The sequence below is a fragment of the Porites lutea genome, chromosome 2 (genome assembly GCF_958299795.1).
Source record: "Porites lutea chromosome 2, jaPorLute2.1, whole genome shotgun sequence".
In the NCBI taxonomy this organism is placed as follows: Eukaryota; Metazoa; Cnidaria; class Anthozoa; order Scleractinia; family Poritidae; genus Porites; species Porites lutea.
In genome coordinates, this window is record NC_133202.1 from 46684694 (window position 1) to 46705365 (window position 20672).

A 20672-nucleotide genomic window follows, 5' to 3' on the forward strand; every position below is an offset into this window, starting at 1 on the left:
GCGTAAGACCTAAGCAGCCTAGCTGCAGCGTTCTGTACTCTTTGCAACTTAGCTATTTCACAGTCCGGTAATCCATAGAGAAGTCCATTACAATAATCAATTCTACTATTTCTGGGAAACTGCCCACCTACCCTTCCCCTAAGCCAACATCAACACTAATTTCTCACTTTGGGCCAAATGTTGGCTTAGGGGAGGACTAGCTGGGCAGTTTCCCAGGAACGTAAATAGTTACCTTTGCGTTGTGATGAAGCAATGGCATTAAGACTGGAGATCAGCTAAAAATGTAAAATGATACAACCATGTTAGTAGTATTGATGGCCCACTTGGCACACTCTAGGGAAGGGGGGTATAGGGTATTGCTCAATTGCTTAGACCCCTAAATTATTCAAGATGACGTCATCAAAAATTCAAGGTGGCGCCTCAACGTCGGGTCGTCTTCGGGTGATCTTCGGGTCATGCTCGGGTCATATTCGTTATTATAAGTAAGGGAAATCGGAATCTATAAATCGGAATCTATAAAGTCAATTACATTCTTAAACTAAACGCCTTGCAAAGTTCCTAGACTTCTTTACACTGTTCTGTAGGTAAATGTAAACTGCGTTTAAAAGTCCCTTGTAATTCCAGTGAAGCATCTGGGTAGTCATACAAATTCCTGACACCCGCAATAGCCGTTCGGGCTACCAGAGTCGAACGCAGAAAAAATAAAAAGATCTTTTCAACCACTACACAATCGAACCCGTCCCGAGCAATAAACATAAAAATGAACGAGCTGTCTTGGGCGAGAATCGAACTCGCGTCTCCTGCGTGACAGGCAGGTCTGACGGAAGGTTTTTCCACTTTGAAACGAATTTAAGGCTCAACGGGAACTCGGTGCTTGACTCACGATAAAACTGGGGAAAACTAGACTCAAATAGCAACGCGCTTGCGGAGAAGAGCCGTCACTTCTCTCGAGGTCCGGGATCAGACCACTAACTGGTACAGCAGTAGATAAAACAGAACAAAACTTGGTTCCAACAGCGTTTATTCTTCAGCGGATCAACAGCAATAACTCGGGTAGGACACGGCGAAATAATCGGCGATGTAGTCGGCAATGTAATCGACGATGTAATCGAAAAATCAGTAAAAACTAACTTACTTATATATGATTTTTATAACCATTGAAGACAAAAGAATACAATAGAAATATAAACAGAAATCACTTAGAGTTAAATGAAAACTAAATGCAACTTCTATTTTTACAGGGGCGGATCTAGGATTTTTTTTAGGAGGGGGTGCACTCGTCTCTTGCTCTACTTCAACACCAATAAACCAAATAGTTTTTTTGTTTTTTGGTGCAGAATACCAGTTGTATTAGAAAACCGCAGGTCATCTCAGGAAGGGGGGGGGGGGGGGGGGCGCACCCCCTGCACCCTCCCCCTAGATCCGCCCCTGTTTTAACCTGAAATCTTTTGTTACTGTTGCTATTTTAGAAAGTAAAAGTACTGACACAAAGACCTAGCCAGGTCAGCAAAACAGCGCTTATGTACAAAGTGTTACAATATGAATTAAATTGCAAGTTCAGCTATCAGCTGTTTAAACAGGAAAAGCGCAGACTACTTGAAAGTTTTCACCTTAAACAAAAACCAATCTAATTTTAAAATTACAAGACAGCAAAACCTTTCATATTCAAATTCGGTTATCACCTCTCCTTAACTAACAATTTAATGAAATATACTTTCGCAAATAAATATAACTAAGTTGCAATTAAAACGAGATGCACCTACACGAAAGGCGTTTCTATGAATAAATGTCGTCTGGTAGTAAAATCATGAAAAGTAGACTAAAGTCACATAAACCGTTATTAAGAAATTAAGTATTCTTTCAAGAGGCAACATTGACGTAAAATGTATATAATTGAAATGAGAACGAGCAATTTCTTTTGTTTGTTAACGAATACTTTTGGCTTTTCTATGATTATTACTTAGTGAACACAAACAAATGAAACAAAGGAAAGTAAAATGGCACGAGACTTTTTGCGGGGCTAAAACCTCTTTATGCAAATTCAGTATGAGTGACTAAGAACAACGTCAAAGCGAATATTTGAAAGCTACATATGATATTCGAGGCAAATAAAGAATTCATGGAAAATCTCTCCTTACACAGGGATACTTAACCACTATACTACCAAGACTGAGTATTGGTCATAACTTTTATTCAGGTGGTGGCTCCTAAAAGAGCCGTTTGTGATTGCTTGTTTGTTTCTTCAAGCTTTCTTCTGTAGCATCTGTCGGAACATTTCTCTTGACCGTTCCTTTTCTGCGTGGTATTCAGCAAACGCAGCTTCTGCCCTTGCTTTGTACTCGGTAGTTTTTGTATAGGAATCATCAATCAGTAGAAAGACAGGTCTGCCTTGCTCGTGTCTTTTCGCAAAGTCTTCATCACTCGTTGCTTTGTAGTCAGAAAATCGATGAATGAAGCTATCCGCACCAAGATCTTGCACTTCGTACCTCATTGCCATATTTCTGTGAAGATCTACTACACCTCCGCGACTATGAAGAGATACTCTGCCTGAATCTCTCTCGTCATATAGTATTGAAAAGAAGGGGACGGTGACTAACATTGTCCAAACAGTAGGACCAGCACAAGCGTGTAGTTTGGAGTCTTTCTGTTGGATCACTCGCTGAAAAGCTTTGCCTCGAGAAGAATGTAGTACTAGAGACATGTTGAGAATACTCAAAGTGAAAACGTGTGGGTTTTTATAAGCCACCCGTTCCAGTCAATGGTTTCGTATGCTAATTTTCTTTAACTTGAAAAGACAAAGCGCATGCAAATTCGCTAAGTCAGCAAGCACGTGCGCTTTAATGTTCCTATAGCTATTCAAACTACCGCCCGCTTTAATAGCTATTCAAACTCCCTCAAAGTAAGTGCCGTGAGATTAAGGGCACGTAAAAGATCTTTTTATTTTTTCTGCGTTTGTAAAGCAATCAAATGACAAAAAACAGTACGCTTTACCGACTCTGGTAGCCCGAACGGCTATTGAGGGTGTCAGGAATTTGTATGACTACCCAGATGCTTTACTGGAATTACAAGAGACTTTTAAACGCAGTTTACATTTACCTACAGAACAGTGTAAAAAAGTCTAGGAACTTTGCAAGGCATTTAGTTTAAGACTGTAATTGACTTTATAGAAGGGCAGTACAATAAAAACAATAAAAACATCATAAAGCTTAAAAAATGTTTTTGCACAAGTTTTACTTCTGCGCAAGCGTACTGCGCAGGGGGACACTATCCTTCAAGTGTGAGCTGAACCCTTCATCCAGATATATAACTTCCGATTTCCGACGAATATGACCCGAGCATGACCCGAAGAGTACCCGAAGACGACCCGACGATGAGGCGCCATCTTGAATTTTTGTTGACGTCATCTTGAATAATTTAGGGGTCTAAGCAATTGAGCAATACCCTATACCCCCCTTCCTAGAGTTTGCCAAGTGGGCCATCAATACTACCCATGTTAGCTTTGGTTTGTAAAAAGTTAGAAAACAAACAGAGAAAAAAGTGAAACTTAATCACAGTTCTCCTTAAAAAGAGAACAGTTGCTGTGATTTAGCCTGCGTAGCAAGTGTTTCCAATCGAGTTACTGCGCGAAAGTTAGAGCGAGAGCAAAAAAAAAAGGTGGAAGGGGGAGGGGGAGGGGAGAAGAGGAAACGCTTGCCCGCAAACCCCACGATTCTGGAAAACGCCCCTTGATATTTCGCGGTTCGGTTGATTTGCAAATTGACAGCTCGTCAAAATAGAAGTATTACCCCTGGATTACCAGATTTGTAAAATTACTTTGATCTCCAATAGAACACGTTCCAGGCGATTGCAAAAACTGTAATAAAAACGGTTTACGATAAAAGAAGGTTATAACTCTGAGCGATTGCTGCGGAATTTCTTGTTTTTTGTGTGGCTTTATCTCGTCTGAAACCTTGTCGAAACGTCAAAAATGATTTGTCCGGAACAATTCACTCCGCCGGCTATAAGGTTTGCAGAGCTGATGCTCGTCAGCCCATGTCGAAACGTTCTCTACAATACATGCCGCTAAATTTCCAATAAACAAAAATAATCTTTTCATTTCAAAAAGCTGATAAATCGCTTGTCCAAGGCGGCTCTAGGTAGTGTCGAGTACCGATGTTCTGATTTACGTTGATGTCATCTCCAACAAACAGTCCATTTTTTCCATTCAGATCTGCACGCCGTCATTCCCAAGAAATTGGCCTTCCCTAGTCTCCACTGCTCGATCTCCAATTATACTTTGAAGACTTTGATCTTATAAACCTTCGCACAAACACGATTCAAATAAACATCAGTCCAAAGCATTTGTAATCTGCGACCACAAATCGGATGAAACCAGATCTGTGACGCACGTAAACAAAGCATACCTAGTTTAATTGATGTTTCGAGTGCTAAGTAATCAACACTACCAGCACCGCGCCAATCAGAAGCTGCGTTCGTGGGCGAACGCAGTTTTTCAAAATTGTGGGGTTTGCGGGCAAGCGGTTCCTTCATTCCCCTCCCCCTCCCCCGTCATTCCTTTTTTTTTTTTGCTCTAGTCCCAACTTTCTCGACGAACTCGCGAGGAAACGCTTGCTACGCAGGCTAGCTGTGATTTAGTTTCACTTTTAAACCAGATGTTTGTGGTCAAACTCGATATAACTGAAAAGAAAGAAGAAAGGAAACCACATTGCGGAACCTTGTAGGGGAACGATTCTGAAAAGTGGTTCCTGAACAAGAGAAGGAGAAAGGGCAGAGAAATCCCATTTTGCCGACCTAATATTTTCAGATCTTAGTGCCTCACACGCCAAAACAATTTCTTTTCACCTTATGTGAGTCACACCGTCGAACATCCCTTATTAGTCTTTCTTAGATTAGTTTCGTCCGTGCTTAGCTAGGCGTATATGCATTATACAAATAAAATGAAGTTCCTTATTCAGTCTATTTGATAAATGAAACTTGTACGAAGAATCTCTATTGACATGTATTAAAGGCAAAGCGACATTTGCTTCCAGCAATGGTATGCTGTCACATTGTAATAATAGACAGCTTTAGATCCGGGGACAAGGACGACTACTAGTACGAGATTTTCTCATACTAGGTAGTGCGCGGGCGTGACCCATTGTCATTTTGGCGGGAAAACGTGATAGCCGCCGTCATTCTACAATGGATTTTAGCGAGAATGTCGTAGCGGCGGGAACCAGCTACCAAATGTAAAAAGTTTTATCATTTTGCTATCGGTAGAGGGCTTAACCTCCTTCAGGATAAACAACTGTACTAACGTTTTTGGTGAAAAGAAGTTAAATGACGCTTTCCGGGGCGTCTATTTTTTGAGAACACGCGCAAAAACTTTAAGTTAAATCTCGTACTCGTACTCGTGCTCAAATCTAAAGCTCTCTAATTTCGTAACCTGAGAAAACAGCTGACATCTCTCGACGCCGCCACTGGTTTCCCCTCGAAATGACGTCTGAGAAACGACGATGACGCGTTTCACTACTCAAATTTGGGTAGTGCGTCTGATTGGCTGAAGTAAACTTCACACGTGGCACGACCAATCAGAAGCACTAACCAGATCTGGGTAGTGACGCATCATCAGCATGGAATTTCTGCTGGGAAGCCAGTGGTGGCTGATAATGTCGGGAAAATTACAGTAGATATATATATACAAGCCCGCAGCTTTTATTTTATGACCTATGACAATTTACGATAGCTTGGTTGTTACAATTCTTGACAACTGTGATTCCATTTTACGACAATATTACAAAAATTCACGTAATTAACGGTATTTCTTTAAAAGCTGCCACTAGCAAGCTCGCCTTGGGAAGATAAACAATAACTGAGAACTATGGAACATTGTATCCTTACCACGAAAATCGTCAACATATTAATTCTGGATGCTCCAATTTTTCTGCGTTGATTGTTTTTCACCTGTATGTGAAAAAATAACTGTATCAGATGGCTTTAAACCTCCTGTTATCCTGATCATGCGACAAATTAAACCTCTCGCAAGTTTTATACAAAAGCAGGGGGTGTGAGTTGCAGGGCGGGGGGGGGATGGCTGGGGGAAGGGGAGGTTGCCCTTCCCACCCCCATATTCTCTGTTACAAGAGACAAAAAATAGTCCTCTTGGAGGACATGAGCTTACTGGCAATGAACAGTCTGTAAGAAAATAGGGCAATGACGTGTACCTGTAGTCCGAAGCATAAACGTTTAACGCCGTGTACTACTAGGACAATTATTTTCCAAAGAGAAAATTCAAATTATTTAATAGTTTGTTTCACTCAGTGTACCTTGGTTTTTCAACACCTTTTTTTTTCTATTGCCAACATGTTTGCCGTGCTTTATCTGTGGAAAACGTATGTAGCGAAACATCGCGACAAGTGAAAACGGACCGAATGTCCATCAAAAACTTGCAAAACAAAATCGTACCTCAAGGCAGTCACGTTGTGTAGCGACGTCTAAAAGTTGCAAAATTGCAAAGTTAAACCATTTGCAGATACGGTTCTGAGACTATTGTAATTTCTGGCCAAGATTAAGCACGCAAATGTCGTAACGAAATGACCAAATTAAAGATGAAAATGTTAAAATGCCATTCTTCTGAATTTATGCAAATTTGTGACATTTTAATTGAATGTTTGCATGGTAAAAATGACAGATTCGTGTTTGCATTTTCCCACATTGTGATTTTCATTGTTTAATACTACAAACGATTAAAACTAGTAAAACTCAATCAACACATAAAACAATTACGAATAGCTAAATTAAATTCAGAATTATATAACTGAGAGCACGTTTCTGAAACGCCATTCCTCACAATAACGAATACCTTACGTTTTTAAAATAACGGAGCATAATAACCTATTTAACCTTTTCAAAAAGCCCTAAGAACGATCAGTATCAAATTCCTCCTTGTCATAACAACGCTCTATAAAACAGAGAGTAGGAGATAGCAGGTATCGAACCCAGTCCCTTCGGCTCCGAAGGTTTCGCTTTACCGCACGTACGAGAACAACAGAAATTGAAGTTAAGCTGGCCTTTATTCCATCGTCATGGGAAAACACTTTCACAAAGCTGTTTTGCAGTTTTTAGTCTCGCTTGCATAAGCGTATTCATGACACAAACGATAGATCATGGTGCCAGGGGTTCCTAGCAGAGATTGTGGAAACTGGGAATAAGAATCGTTGCGTGACCGAAGCCACGTATGTTTTGCGAAGAACGCTTAGGAAAGATTAAATTTAGAACTTTTCCGAAATGTGTCGGTCCACGAATTCTATCGCCTGAAAGCGTTGATTACTTTGGACCATGTGAACACTACTGAGTGGTTGAAAAAAAAAAAAAGAATAAGAATCTTAATTGGCAAACTGCGATGGTCGAGTGTTCTAAACTTTCATTGTATGCAAATGTCTTGTGATGAGCATGCGGTTTATTTTCGGCGATGATTGAAATGACGTGCCATGTAAATCACCTTTTTGATCTCTGCCAATGATGTAATTTCTCTGGAATCGAGGCCCTTGAATTTTCGTTTATTTATACACACGTATAGCCTGCGACAGCAGACGTATTTGCAGTCGTCGCTAACACGCGTACTAAATCAATTTAGAAACACATAAAAAGTAAATATCCTGAAGTAAAAAACCTTTAGCGAGTAAATCCCGTTTCGTGTAGAATTAATTGCCCCCTAATTTCTCGATCTAATCTCCAACCAAGCGAGACTGAACGCCGCTGTAAGAGCGTTCTTGTTTTCTAAGTTTTCATCGACATTTGCTTTTTTCTTGTTTTCAAATTTGCATGTAACTCGCGCGAGCACTAATCCTCACGCCGCGGAAGGACTGGTTCCAAGTTAATTTCAAACGGGCGTTGCTAGCGTCAGGATCAGGGTGGATAAAGGTTGGGCGGTGAAACAAGCGCGTCCGAGCAAAAAGGTGTGATGCAGTGGACTGGGACTCTGCTTAGAAATGTCGCTTGTTTTCGACTTCGGTCAGGGCTTGCGATGTTGCGATGTGGTTTGTGCATTAGATACTGCCGCTGTCACTGAATTATGGCAGCTTGATTTATTTTCTTGCACTTCTTCCTCGTTCCTTTGTGCTGGTACGCTGTCTCCGAGAGGCAAATGTTGCTATTTTTTGCGGGAGGTTTAGTTGGAGTAGACAAACATCTCTTTCAAAGGGTTTCTTTTATTACTTCCATGACTCTACCACTGAATTATATTTTCGTTCTGCTACTCGCCAATGTCGATGTTATTTCAAAACAAAAACAACTAAGTACTGTCTAAAACACGAAGGAAAATCTCATCCATGGCAAAACTAAAAGACAGCAGATGGTGTTTCACTGACTAGATGACGTGTATTTTATAAATGCGTGCAGCTCGTGCAAGGTGAAATTATGCTAATTTCAATCACCATTATCCTTCTTTTTAAGTTTGAAAAAAACATCTCATACGTCTTTCTGTTTCTTCGAAACTTCAAAATTAGTTTCCCCTCAGTTTTTATTGTTTACCTTGTTTTGTTTTAGAGAGAAAAACGGAGAAAAACCTTAAAAGTAACCTCAATAAATTTTGTTTACATGCGGTTGCCGGATTTGCAACGCATTTCGCGAATCGCCATGGAGCGTTGCACCCGAGAAGCAAAGTTTGAAGAAGTACAACGCCACTATATCAATATATATCAATCTAATTTTCTGTTATGTTATATAAAATTTATCCCCCTTTAATATATGTAAAAATTGAGGTTAAAAAGTGTTAAGCTTTTGCAAACGAAACGGCGAAAGACGATTAGGTGATATTTAGTGGAAGGAGGAGGTATTCAACACTTTCAAATTAAACTCAAATTTTGGCATTATACGACCAACAAGTTTGACTTCTAGACGTACAGACACAAACATATGAAACTGTCTATTGATATTGTTATGAAACGAATTCATCTATTTAACATTGTAGCCTGAAATTACAGAAAGAAAATAGGATTTCCGGTTTGCAAAAAGGAAAATTTCACCGGCCTTCAAGCGCACCGGAAGCGCGGAAAGAGCGCTCGTGCCAGTCCTACTACGCATCACACATTAAATGAAGAGCGGAGCGCTCGTTTCACCGCCCAACCTTTATCCGCCCTGGTCAGGATGGCGCAGACATTTTTTAGAGAGACGTTTTTTTTCATGCCAGCCGCATCGAGAGGTCTTGTAATCCACCTGATTTAAGTAATTGTGAAGCCTTCAGTGTCATTATTAAAGATAACGTCGCCATTACAAAAGCAAAATGTATAGATCGGGTTTCATCGCGTCGTTAGTAGTGACCTTAAGATCCAACGGCGCGGACGAAATCGAGAACGTCAAAAAACAATAGGTTCAGTAAGAAAAACAACAACTTCGCACGTGCATCACTCTTTTTTGTACATTTCTTTCCCGTTTTTGCACGACTACGACGTGAAAATGCCTAATTTCGTGTTTTTTAGAGGACGTAAACAAGCAACGACGAAATTTTATTTCTCTTTCCGAGCTTGAATTTGGTCCCTTGAAATTCAGCTTCAGGAGGGTTCGCCTACAGTTCACAAAGTAAGTGGTTAGGAATAATCGCTATAAAGACTGAAAGAACGCAAATTCACTTTTTAAGCGACGTTCTTGTCGCCGTAGCGTCGTTGGATCTTCAAGTCCATATTGTTTACTTGTGAAGGCTGGTACTACTACGTTCAAACCTGACCTACACAATTATCAATCTCAACCGGGCATGGTTTAGGTTGCTTTTATTGGATTTTTTTTTCATTCCTGGGCTCGGAATAGGTCGAGAGTGGTAGCTCTTGAAGGCCACGATTTATCCAGCCGGTTTTAAAACTTCTTTCAAACAAGACAGACCATGTGACATTATTTTTTTCCAATCCGATCTTTACGTGCATGCAAACATGGCTCGCCAATCATAAAAAAGGCCATATTTTGTCAGCTAGTTTAAACAAGATATCACGAACGAGAATAAAAATTCTGCACTGCTAAATCTTTTAATCTGTGCATGTGCTACATTTCAAGGAAATTTTTTTGTTCACTGACTAATGTTCGATATAATTCAGATATGAAATAAAGCCTTAACCATCTGCAAGTAAACTGATAACTAATTGCTGAATTTGAAATGGTCAATATTTGTTACCTTTGCTCATAAAGTTGTTCATCTGCTTCTTGCAAACAAAGGATATTAATTTGTTTAAAAAGTGCATGAGTATAAGGAGTTCATTCTTACTAGAAAATGAAAACATGTATTGTTTTCTAATTCTACTGAGTTTCTGATGAGCGAATATTCATTCCCTTGGTTTTGGATAAAAGTTATTCTTTAAAATATTTGAATAAAAAACATACTGTTTTCACGCTTTCTCTGAAGAAAAATAAAAGTACGTATTTTCCACAATACTGTTTTTGCAATCTCACACACTCAAAGAAAAGCCAAAAAATAAATTTACTAAAGATCAAAGCCACGACAAGAGTAACAAAAAAATCCCGAAAAGTTATTAAAATGCAAAACAAGACAAAACCAAACCAAAAACACAGAAAACAGACCTCAGTTGCCATATTTGCTATTTCCCCTCTGCTTGATTGAGGTAAATTGTCACTCGCCAGGAGCCGTATACTCGCTCAACTCTATGTACAGCATTGAGAAGCGCGTTATGTTCCTACATTAAGTTTTCTGAAGCCGGATTCGCCTTTGCAGACGCAAATGATAGCACAAAGTTTAAGCAGTTGCTTATGTTGAGAGGAAATGTTTGGTCACAAGGCCAATAAAGACCCAGTTTGACGATAAGCTTTTAAGACAGCTGCAACATATTGTTAGCGCCGTTTCGGGAAATGAATTCTTAATTAGTACAATGGAACAAATTTTGCCGTTTTTATGTTTTTTTTTACCGTGAATCAGCATACGAGCTCATGAATGGGCAGCTTGTGCTTTTTCAATGGGCTGATTGCGCAGTAAAAAAATTAGGACTAGAATATTTTTTCAGGTGTGCGGGTATTGTTATTGAAACGGCTCTCTATGTTCTCTCGAAACGTTGTAATTTTGGTAAATTAGAACCTGTCAAGAATATTGTTGTGCTAAAGAAAAACAAAGAAAATCACCGATATAAACACTTTTTGAGCTCAGCATCGGCTTATTATTATCCCGTGATTTTAATACCAGGTATAGCCTATGGTTATTAAGCTATTTTTGAAATGGCTAGCTATAGCTTAATTTCATTCAATAATAGCCACCCTATCATTCCCTTTGTTGGAGTTTCCAAGTCAACCTACCCTTTAAATTGGAAGCTTAGCTCTTTGAAGAGGCACTTCATTGTTGTCTCCGAAAACAATAGATTTAGTCAAATTTGAGTGTATTATTTTTCGACACCTACATCAGAAGCAACCCAGAAAGCAAACTTCTGATTGTGCAAACGTCCCTTTGGCTCGTCACGCAGTATAGGAGGATTGCATGACGAGTCAGTTGACGTTTTAGCTCTCAATTTTACTTTCACTAAAGAAAGCAAGGTACCAGCACACTCTTTTTTTTAATAGAATGTTGTTTTCCCGGGCCGGGCTGAATATTCTTATTTTTCTACCGATTTTAGGCTGAATATTCTTGTATTATTCTTAGATTATAGCTAATGACATTTTCGTTTTAGAATATATTGGGGTATCAATTACGGTTGGTGCAGGTTTTTCGTTTTGTTGCCTAGTTTTCCCCTTTAGAGAAAACGTATAATTGTATTGTATTTACAGCTTTTGAACACACAAAAATATATCCTTTTCAATATCTCAACCTGGGGTTTATTCTTAAGATATTCTTAAAATTTTGGCAAATTTCAGCCTCAAATCTCAAATTTCAAATTTCAGCTTAAATTTCAGCTTCAAATTTCGCTAATTTCAGTTTTCTTTTAAACATATTCTTGTAGAAAAACAAAAGAGTGTAGTCTCTCTGTTTTTGGCACCCGTACTTATCCCAGTCTTCCCTGGACATGCAGACGCTCCAACAGAAAAATAGACCCTTCCACGGTTTTTTTCAACTTTTGACATGGACAAGTTAAGGAAAATCTGTCTACACCAATGGAAAGAACGCCTTAAAACTAATAAAATTGCCAAGTTTGAAAGTGATACGTCTTAAGCGAGAGAAGATACAGCTTCTCAAAGTCGCAACATTTTACAGACGCTTGTATGAAGGGAGCACAAACTTGCCCCACCTCCTCCCCATTATACAAAAGTCTGTAAATTTTCGCAGCTTTGTGGAGCTATATCTTCGCTCGCTTAACCCTTTAAGCCCCAAGAGTGATCAGCATCAAATTTCTCCTAGTTATATCACGGCTTTATAAAACAGAGTGGTCATGAGAATTAAGGACATGATCACACAAGATAAATCTAATTGACACTTCAACAAATTCTCCCCGCTACTTCTATTGAAAACGTATAGGGAATGACAACTTGAATTTTGATGTTGGGGTTTAAAGGGTTAAAATGTATCACCTTCAAACTTGGTAATTTTACTAATATTAAGGCGCTATTTCCAGTGGTGTCGACAGATTTTTCCTAACTTGTCCATGTTGTTCCTTCAATGTCTTTCCTTGTCCTACAATGACAGGGAAGCATCTGCGACCCTGAATTTTAATGAGCTCAGGAAGCGTGTCAGCGCTGAAGATTATTTTATAGATTTCAAGTTCGAATGTAAGTCTATATTATATATTACTGATCACTGTGTCCATATAATGTATATAATTTGTTTGTATGTTTTGATGTAGATTAGGTTAATTTAATTCTTAAACACACGACCCCACAAGCATTTATAACTTTAAAAATTATCTTGTTTAAAAAAAAAAAATATTATGTATGTATGTATGTATGTATGTCGAAAACCGTGGAACGGTCTTTTACTTCACACTAAGTTATGGGATAAGCTCGAGACTAGTCGTCTCTTCTTTTATCGGTGCATGCTCGGCCCAGTCTTTCTCTTCCTTCTCTCACCGGGTAAAACACGTACGCTCGCCCCAATGTTCCCTCTTGTTCAAGTGACGTGCTTGCCCTAGTTGTCCATGGTGTAAGCGTCTACCCACGTCTCGCTCCTTCATCCGGAATTTTTTTTGTACGAATCGTTCGCACGAAACCAGTGAATCCGCTCAACAAAACCGCATCTTATTGAAAACGCTACTCAGAGTCCGGAAGTGGACTCTGTACAGTGGACTCTGTATATGCGGCTTCAATAATATCCGGATTAATGTGGACGAGGCATTTTCACTTACGTGAACAGCGGCTACGTATATTTATTGGAACAAAAAACAAGTAGGAGTTGTTGGGGACACTAAGATGAGATGATGTGACGTCATATAACAATGGGCATGATTTTGCCATAATTACCGGTAGAAGCTAATGCTGACGTTGTCTTGGGAGAGGGGTAGGTGGGTAGCCTTCTATAATATTTTATAAAAGTACGCGCGGTCTGATTGGCCGAGAGGCGTGTTTGCATGACAGTATATAATCATGGTTGTGACGTCAAGATATTTTGCTTTTCGCGCACTAATCACGCAAGCACGAATTTGAAAACGTTTTGGAGTTGAAAACTCGACAAGTTTACTTTATTTACCCATTCTCTCGTCAGCTGAAACTTAAAGAATCTTCATGAACATGCTGTGTCAATTTTTTTTCGCTTAAGCTGACATTTTATAAAAGCGAGAAAAATCTGTCTTTTAGAAGGCATTTTTTTTGCAAAACAAGAATTGATTACGCTTGCAAGACTTCGTGTAGGAGACTTTGAGACTGGTTAACAAAGAGTTTTGCGTTTTCTCTCAGGAAAGTTAATTTATAAAATCAATGCAAACACAGAAAACGTTTTCTATTGCTTAAATATTAATTCGCACACACAACACAGCAAGGCGCAACCCTAAAACATATGATGCCGCCCGATTTGGAGAAGAGTCACAGGAGTTCATATTGTCCAGCCTCGCCAAATTGATTATATAGACAAAGGCCTCTCTTTCAATATTCTCGTCCCTTTACCGTATGATATCATATCGCTCAGTGCCTGCATGTCCATCAACGCCTCCTGCTCTCGGAACGTGCCTAAGTACAGGACAACATACAGGTGCTAAATAAGTGGGCAAGGTGTTTTTTTTGGCTTGTTTACAATGACTGCCTATATTGCGTGTTTATACTGAGTTTACAAAATTGAACTGATGAAGAGCAGGTTTTAGCATTGAAATGATGCAATGCAAATTGCATCTTTTACTGAATTTTAAAATAATGATAAATTTTTGGAAAATTCGGACAGTCGCGAATTTATCATTTCTCGTTTTTTAAACTTATTTTTGTACTCCACCGGGTAATTAAAGGGTGCAATATCAGACTTTCCCATAACTTAACTTATTACCCTCATATGCTGCAACAGCAAATAAAATCATCAGTGTTGAATGAAATCGGGACGAAAAAGACGTTTGTGCATATTAACCGAGCACCCTGTCAACATGATAAGCTTATCTCAAGCCATCAATAATATGATGCGCTCTCTAAAATTAATGTTTTTTCCTCGTTTTGTTAGTGTGCATTCGAGTATTCTCACACACAAAAATTATCACGGCATAAAATGAAAGACGTAAAGAAACCTTTTCAGGAAAAGATTCTTTAAAAATTCGGAACAGGTAATTTAAGATCAAAAAATGTTTTCGACTTACCGAAAATTAAGTCCGAAAGGGGGAATAATTCCTCCGGACGTTTCCTTCAGCACTCCCAATATTCACTCACTTTTTTAACGGTTTAAGTGTGATAGTAACTGTTAAATAGCAATGAGCATTTTTTTTAAGTTAGCCAGCGTTAATGCTAGCGATACGTCAAATAGGCGCTTAGCTGCGACAAAAGTGGACAGTTTTAATTCGAAGAAAGGAAAGTTACCTAAATTTTATTGGATACAACGTGTCATGTGATATGTCGAAGTAATTTTAATTGAAATCGAACAAAATTGCATATCCTCCTTTAATTGGATGGCTTTTTTTTCCGTTTCTACGCGACTTAAGATTTTTTTGAAAAATGTTTCTAGTTTAGCTTTATTCCATGTTAGAATTATTAGAGGATGTTGTTAAAACCAGAGGAACAGGGAACAGTGAACAGCTAGCGTGAACGGATTTTTCATGATGGGAAAATTAAAAATGGAAAGAAAACAGATGATTAGTGAGTTACTGAATAGGATTTAAGTTAGGTTTATTCCCATTTTTCATTTTCGCGTTCCCCGTGCTCGTGCCCCTGCATTCCGCTCTGTTTCCTGTTCTAGTAACATCTGTAATTCAGATTTTAGTGTGATCGTATTCAGCTGCATCAAAGGTGTGATATTGGCCCATATGTCTTAAGTCATTATAGTCGGCTCTTAGATGTAAATTTGAATATGAGGTAATCCGTACAGGTCTCTAAAATTCGTTCTTTTCAAAATCTGTTACCACTGCATCTGTGTGCCTTTAATCGAGGAATAAAAAAAGCACTTCTTTATTAAACGCTCGCCTTGAAATTTAGCTGATTTATTCCAATTCAAAGCAACTTTGCTTACGGGAACGAAATTAAGCCATTCAGTAAATTTGGTTTGCACGCAGCTTTTTTTGTCAACTTTAAAGCTAAATTCAAATAAATGCCAATTTTGTAAAGTTAAGGACCATAAGCTTGAATTAGGTCTCAGAAGATCAGTTTTTTTGTGACAAGCATAACACACTAGCAGATTGATAACTTGTGAGCGGCTTTCTCCGTTTAAGTTTAAATGTTAAGACTTGATATGTCAGGAAGTAGAAAGCGTATTTTATCGCTGGAAACCGTTAAAATTTCAGGTGAAGCAATAATTGCTCCCAAATGAATACAATTTCCGTCTCTTTGGTATTTTAAGTTAAGACTTTACATCTAAAGCGAAATTTAATGAGCACCTTGAATTCAAAGAATTCTGCTATTGAAGCTTATATCAGTTTTTTTTACCTATATCTGAACAAATAGATGCTCAAATTATGCTCAAAAATAATAATAAAAGAAAAACAAACAACCAAGTTCAGTTGTTGTTACAACAACTAGCTACTGAACTGGGAAAAAACCGCGCATCCCGCATTTTATAACCTCATTTTGGAATTGTACGAGCTCACTATTTATTTCAAACTTTTTTTACCTTTGTAAAACCCAAGTACCTTTTCTTTTTATTATATTTAGATTGCGTGGTTTTGTTTTGAAACTTAAGATCGTTTTAAAATAACCGTTAGAAAAATAATTTTATATCAATTAGCAGATATTCCAAGAAAAAAAGACTGTTCGACGCATGTTGGTACTGTTTATCACATCTGGTTAAACGAATATTCAGCTTCTGATTGTTTGTTTCATCTGAGCTCAAGAAGACGAAAACCTCTTACTGATGCTCTATATCTCTTTGGTGAACTATTTTGTTTGTAATTTTAGTTTGCTCTTTTTCCATTTGCAAGCTAGAAAGTTGGTAAATAGGCTTGAGATAAGTTCTGTGGCAAGATTAGTAAGGTTTTAAAATCACAGTAAATTAAACGCGGATCCTTTTAACACAGTACACATCGTTGACATAAGGAAACTTTGCTAATTTAAAACATTTGCATGCAGTATTTGAGCTTAAGCGGACATCTTTTTAACAAGTGACATGGCACTATCTTTAAGATAAAAAACCTTTGGCGATTAAAAGCTAGTTTTTTTCAAATTATTTCCTTCGTACAGCATTACAACTGATCCCGAAGTTCATCGCTTAGGGTAGTCTGAATATCCAACCGCAAAATATAAACTATGCATTTCCAACCTTTCAATTTTGCTAACTGTTTTCAATGGTTCCAGGGACAGTTTTTTTGAATATCCATTTACGAGCTTTTTGCCGACAAAAAGCGCAAACCCGTCTAAACTAAGAGGATGAATATTTTAAAATATAATTAATATTTACTACGATGTTATGGCTCTAAAGCTGCAATATCATAGTACCTTGGTAAGATGTCCACGCGTTTTCTTCCATCCAACTTAATCGATGTAAATTTGAACACATGCATAGCTGCTTCTTTTAAGACTGGTTTTGATGAAAATTATTTAGCATACACCTGCAAGAGCTAGTGTCAACAACACGGTACACTTTGCCTGCCAAGCAAGAGACAAAAAACTTTTATTTAGTATTGGTCCACAAGTGTTATTTTTTTAGGGCAACTAAAACGTGGGTACTTTGATCAGGGGCCTTGATGAGGGGTGGTAGAACTTTACAAGACACTACGGCCCATCTGATAAGCACGATGAAAACAATTTGAGAAGTAAAAAGATGAGATAAGAGTGACAAAATTTTGTAATGCAAATTGTTCCCGCTAGGATCTCTTTTTTTTTTTCGAGCGTTTCTTTGTTGTACTTAATATTTATTTCTCGTTTAATGCAAATTGCACAAGGGTGTTTATAAGTGTTAAACTTTTTTTCTGCATTAGAGGGATATTAAATCGTTATCAGGTGCGAAAAGGGACAAAAGTAGGAGCGGTACGGCGCCGCAGACAAGTCCGTGGCGGCATGAAGTGAAGGGACCTGCTGGCTGTCCAAGACATGCATTATATGATAGACCTTATCGCGGTTTTGTAAGCCATCTTGACGAGTAGGCAACCGCGTAGGAAATTACCGCAGAGTTTGTATGAGAATCTAAAGTCGAATAATTTCCGCAAAAGGGCTTTCATGAAATGTACTACTAAAGCTTCACTCCAAAGGATTCTACGGCGTTACTTGCGCTAGAACCATTTTTTAAAATTTTCTATACATTTGCCTGTTATTTTTTTTTCTTCCTGCCGACTAAAATTTCCCGGGAAAAATTGCAGATAACTATATGGAAAATCTAAAATAATTACTGGTTTTCAGTGTCACGCCATTCAAAATAGATCAAAATAAAAGTCAAAACCGTTCAATAGATTAAGTCCAGAATCTGGGAAATGAAAGGAGGTAAATATGCAGAGACCCTCGCCAAGATTCAGGTCAGAGGAATATTTCGTGTACGAGATATCGGAAGAAAGGTTTTACCCAAATTTATTGAGATTTGTACGGGAGACGCTATGCTGGTGCTCATCCGGATGAGTACCAACATGGCGGACGGAAACCAGCAGAAACATCTGTTACCGAGTTTTGCTACAAAAGCGTGAACTTATTCTTCGAGGAACTCATAAACATTAAAGTAATGCTTTTTCTAATACATGAACTGTTTAAAGGGCAAAATTCCTTGAAATAAGTCATTTTTTAAATCTACATGACAACTCCGCTTCGCTGTCATGTAGAAATTGAAGCGTACTCTATCACAAAACCAAGAACACTTTTAAAGCAAAAATTTGTATGAAAATTAGTTTTCGACTGCTCTAATACATCGTGGAAGTAAAATCCTGGTAGTATCGATAGGGTTGTAGTTTGAATTTTAGTGACGTCAAGTGAAAACCAACAATTGATAATAAGCGTGCGCCTGAGCTTAGCGGTCACGTTCATAAGAGCTCTACGAACGATTAAATTTTAAGATTTTCTCGACTGTAACGCAATGACCGAAGAGAAGACTAAAAAGCTAAGACAGGAAAACCAATCCTTAAGAAATGAAATAAGCGAACTAAATGCAAAAATACAAAAACTGACGTTCTTTAATTAGTTTTCCGTTTTTGATTTAACGTGGAACCATTTTACTTAATATACGTGAGTTCTCTCTGTTTTGCTAAACTGATACTTTCTTGATCTCTTTTTTTCAAACTCTTTTACTGAAATCTGTAATATTTAGAACTTGTGAGACTGACCTTCCTCGATTAGTTTATCTACGTGCAGGTCAGTCGGATTGATTGTACAGCAGTTTTTATGTATCTTCTTTTATAAATAAACTTAAACTTAAAGCAAGCGACTGGAGAAATTTAAGCACAGGTACAGCCCCCAAAACTTGTTGGTGTACTTCTTTGCTGTGTATCTTTCAGAACAGCCGTTTTACGGAAATTACTCGACATTAGATTCTCATACAAAAACTGCTATTTTTCGCACGTTTGCCTACTCGATATTATTCCTTTAAACAAAGGTGAAAAAAAATTAAAAATTGAACCATTGGATAATGCAATTCTAGAGCTCTGATTGGCTTAGCCATCATGGTATATGAGCCATTATACCATGCTCTCCAAATTCTGGTAAAATCGGTTGTTTTTACAAATAAAGTCTGGAAGAATTCTCAATATTTTGTGGGCGTTTTTAATAAAACAATTATTCCACTCGCGCTTGTTAGATATGAGATAATTGTAACCAACTCGGCGCTACGCGCCTCATTGGCTACAACCATCTGATATCCAACGCGCCGTCTCGTGGAATAACTGTTAAATATAAGATGGTTTCCAAAACCGTGAGAAGGTCTATGATTTTGACCATTTAAACCAAGACTCAGACGCCCTCCAATTAGAGTTTTTTGCTTAAGTATCCTTGCTTCTTCTCGCTCGGTTATGCAGACCTCTACATTTCGCAGCCTGCTATCTTGAAAAGTGTGTCTGGTTTCAGTTACCTTACCTGGTACCTTTTTATGGGGATGGAATATTAACCCATCACCCAGCCCCCAACCTGGAGGGCCAGGCGTTGCAATCCTTCTGGTCTAATTTCACCCAAAACCTGCCCTAGCACGGTTGAACTCGTCAGGTCCCAACTGATATAGCTTATTCAGGATCACCACGGCACGCAAACCCACAAACGCTTAGGGAGATGTTTCAACATGATCCCACCAACTTTACTATCGGTCGATTCCAGCTATGACTTCACTCACCAGAAATCACCGGCGATTTCAAATTTGTTTTGTTAAACAAAACTTTCAAAAAAGAAGAGAAAAACTGACTAATTATGTCTTCACCTTCTGGACAAACCATTAGCAAAATTAACCATGAATTACCCTTGCTGTTTCTTTTTTTATTAGGGGAGCATTCTATTAAGAGAGTAACAATACAGTTTATGTGATTTTCTTTTGGAAAATTCAATAAGCTTCCCAGTGGGAAAAGGTCGTGGTTAGTTTCGTAGTTATAAGGAAAATCGCCGCATGAAATGTATGACGCACCACCGATGAAAGCTATTTTGCTACGCTTTTGTTGAAATTTAGTGTGTTTTTTTAGTAGTCATTTTGGAGCTTGTATAAAACCCTTAGATAACTTTCCTATTCGGTATATGGGTCAGTAAATGTGAATGGCTTTTTTGCATTCCTAAATTGACTTGTTCTCAATCATCGCTCATGAATGACTTATGAATAATTAAAACATATAGGGCGACATTCTGCAGACAGTAAAAGATAACCAAAGATAGCGCTGCGCGTGGTCATTTCAGGATGAAAAATAATCATCCCAAACTTAATAACTTTAGAAATCAGAAAGAAAAGTTGATGATGAACTTATTCACATCTGCGCATATTCAAGTTTGCAAATATCTGAACTTCTACCTTAAATTGCATTTTAAAAGAAATTTGAGAGAGATCATTTTTGCTTTAACAGTATAGATCAGCATACGGATCTGAATGCAGATCTAAAACTGAACAAGGCGGAATTCAATAATCGCTAATAGGTTGCGCTGTATGGGGTTCCGTAACAAATTGTCCTTGTCGATTTCAGAATCAAATTAAACGTTCGATACATAAATCCTTACACTATTATTGTAACATTTGAAAAAATGATTATAAATACCAATAAAAACTAAAAAAGGTA

General features: G+C 38.2%; 1 long non-coding RNA gene across 1 annotated transcript; it reads right to left on the minus strand.

Annotated features, from left to right (window-relative positions):
* Window positions 1-232: 232 nt before the first annotated feature.
* On the minus strand, window positions 233-10720 carry LOC140927255 (uncharacterized). Its single transcript, XR_012164551.1, has 3 exons — window positions 10546-10720; window positions 5881-5943; window positions 233-275 (listed from the first exon to the last, which is right to left on the minus strand). It is a non-coding gene; the product is annotated as an uncharacterized lncRNA (long non-coding RNA).
* Between the last annotated feature and the right edge of the window lie 9952 nt (window positions 10721-20672).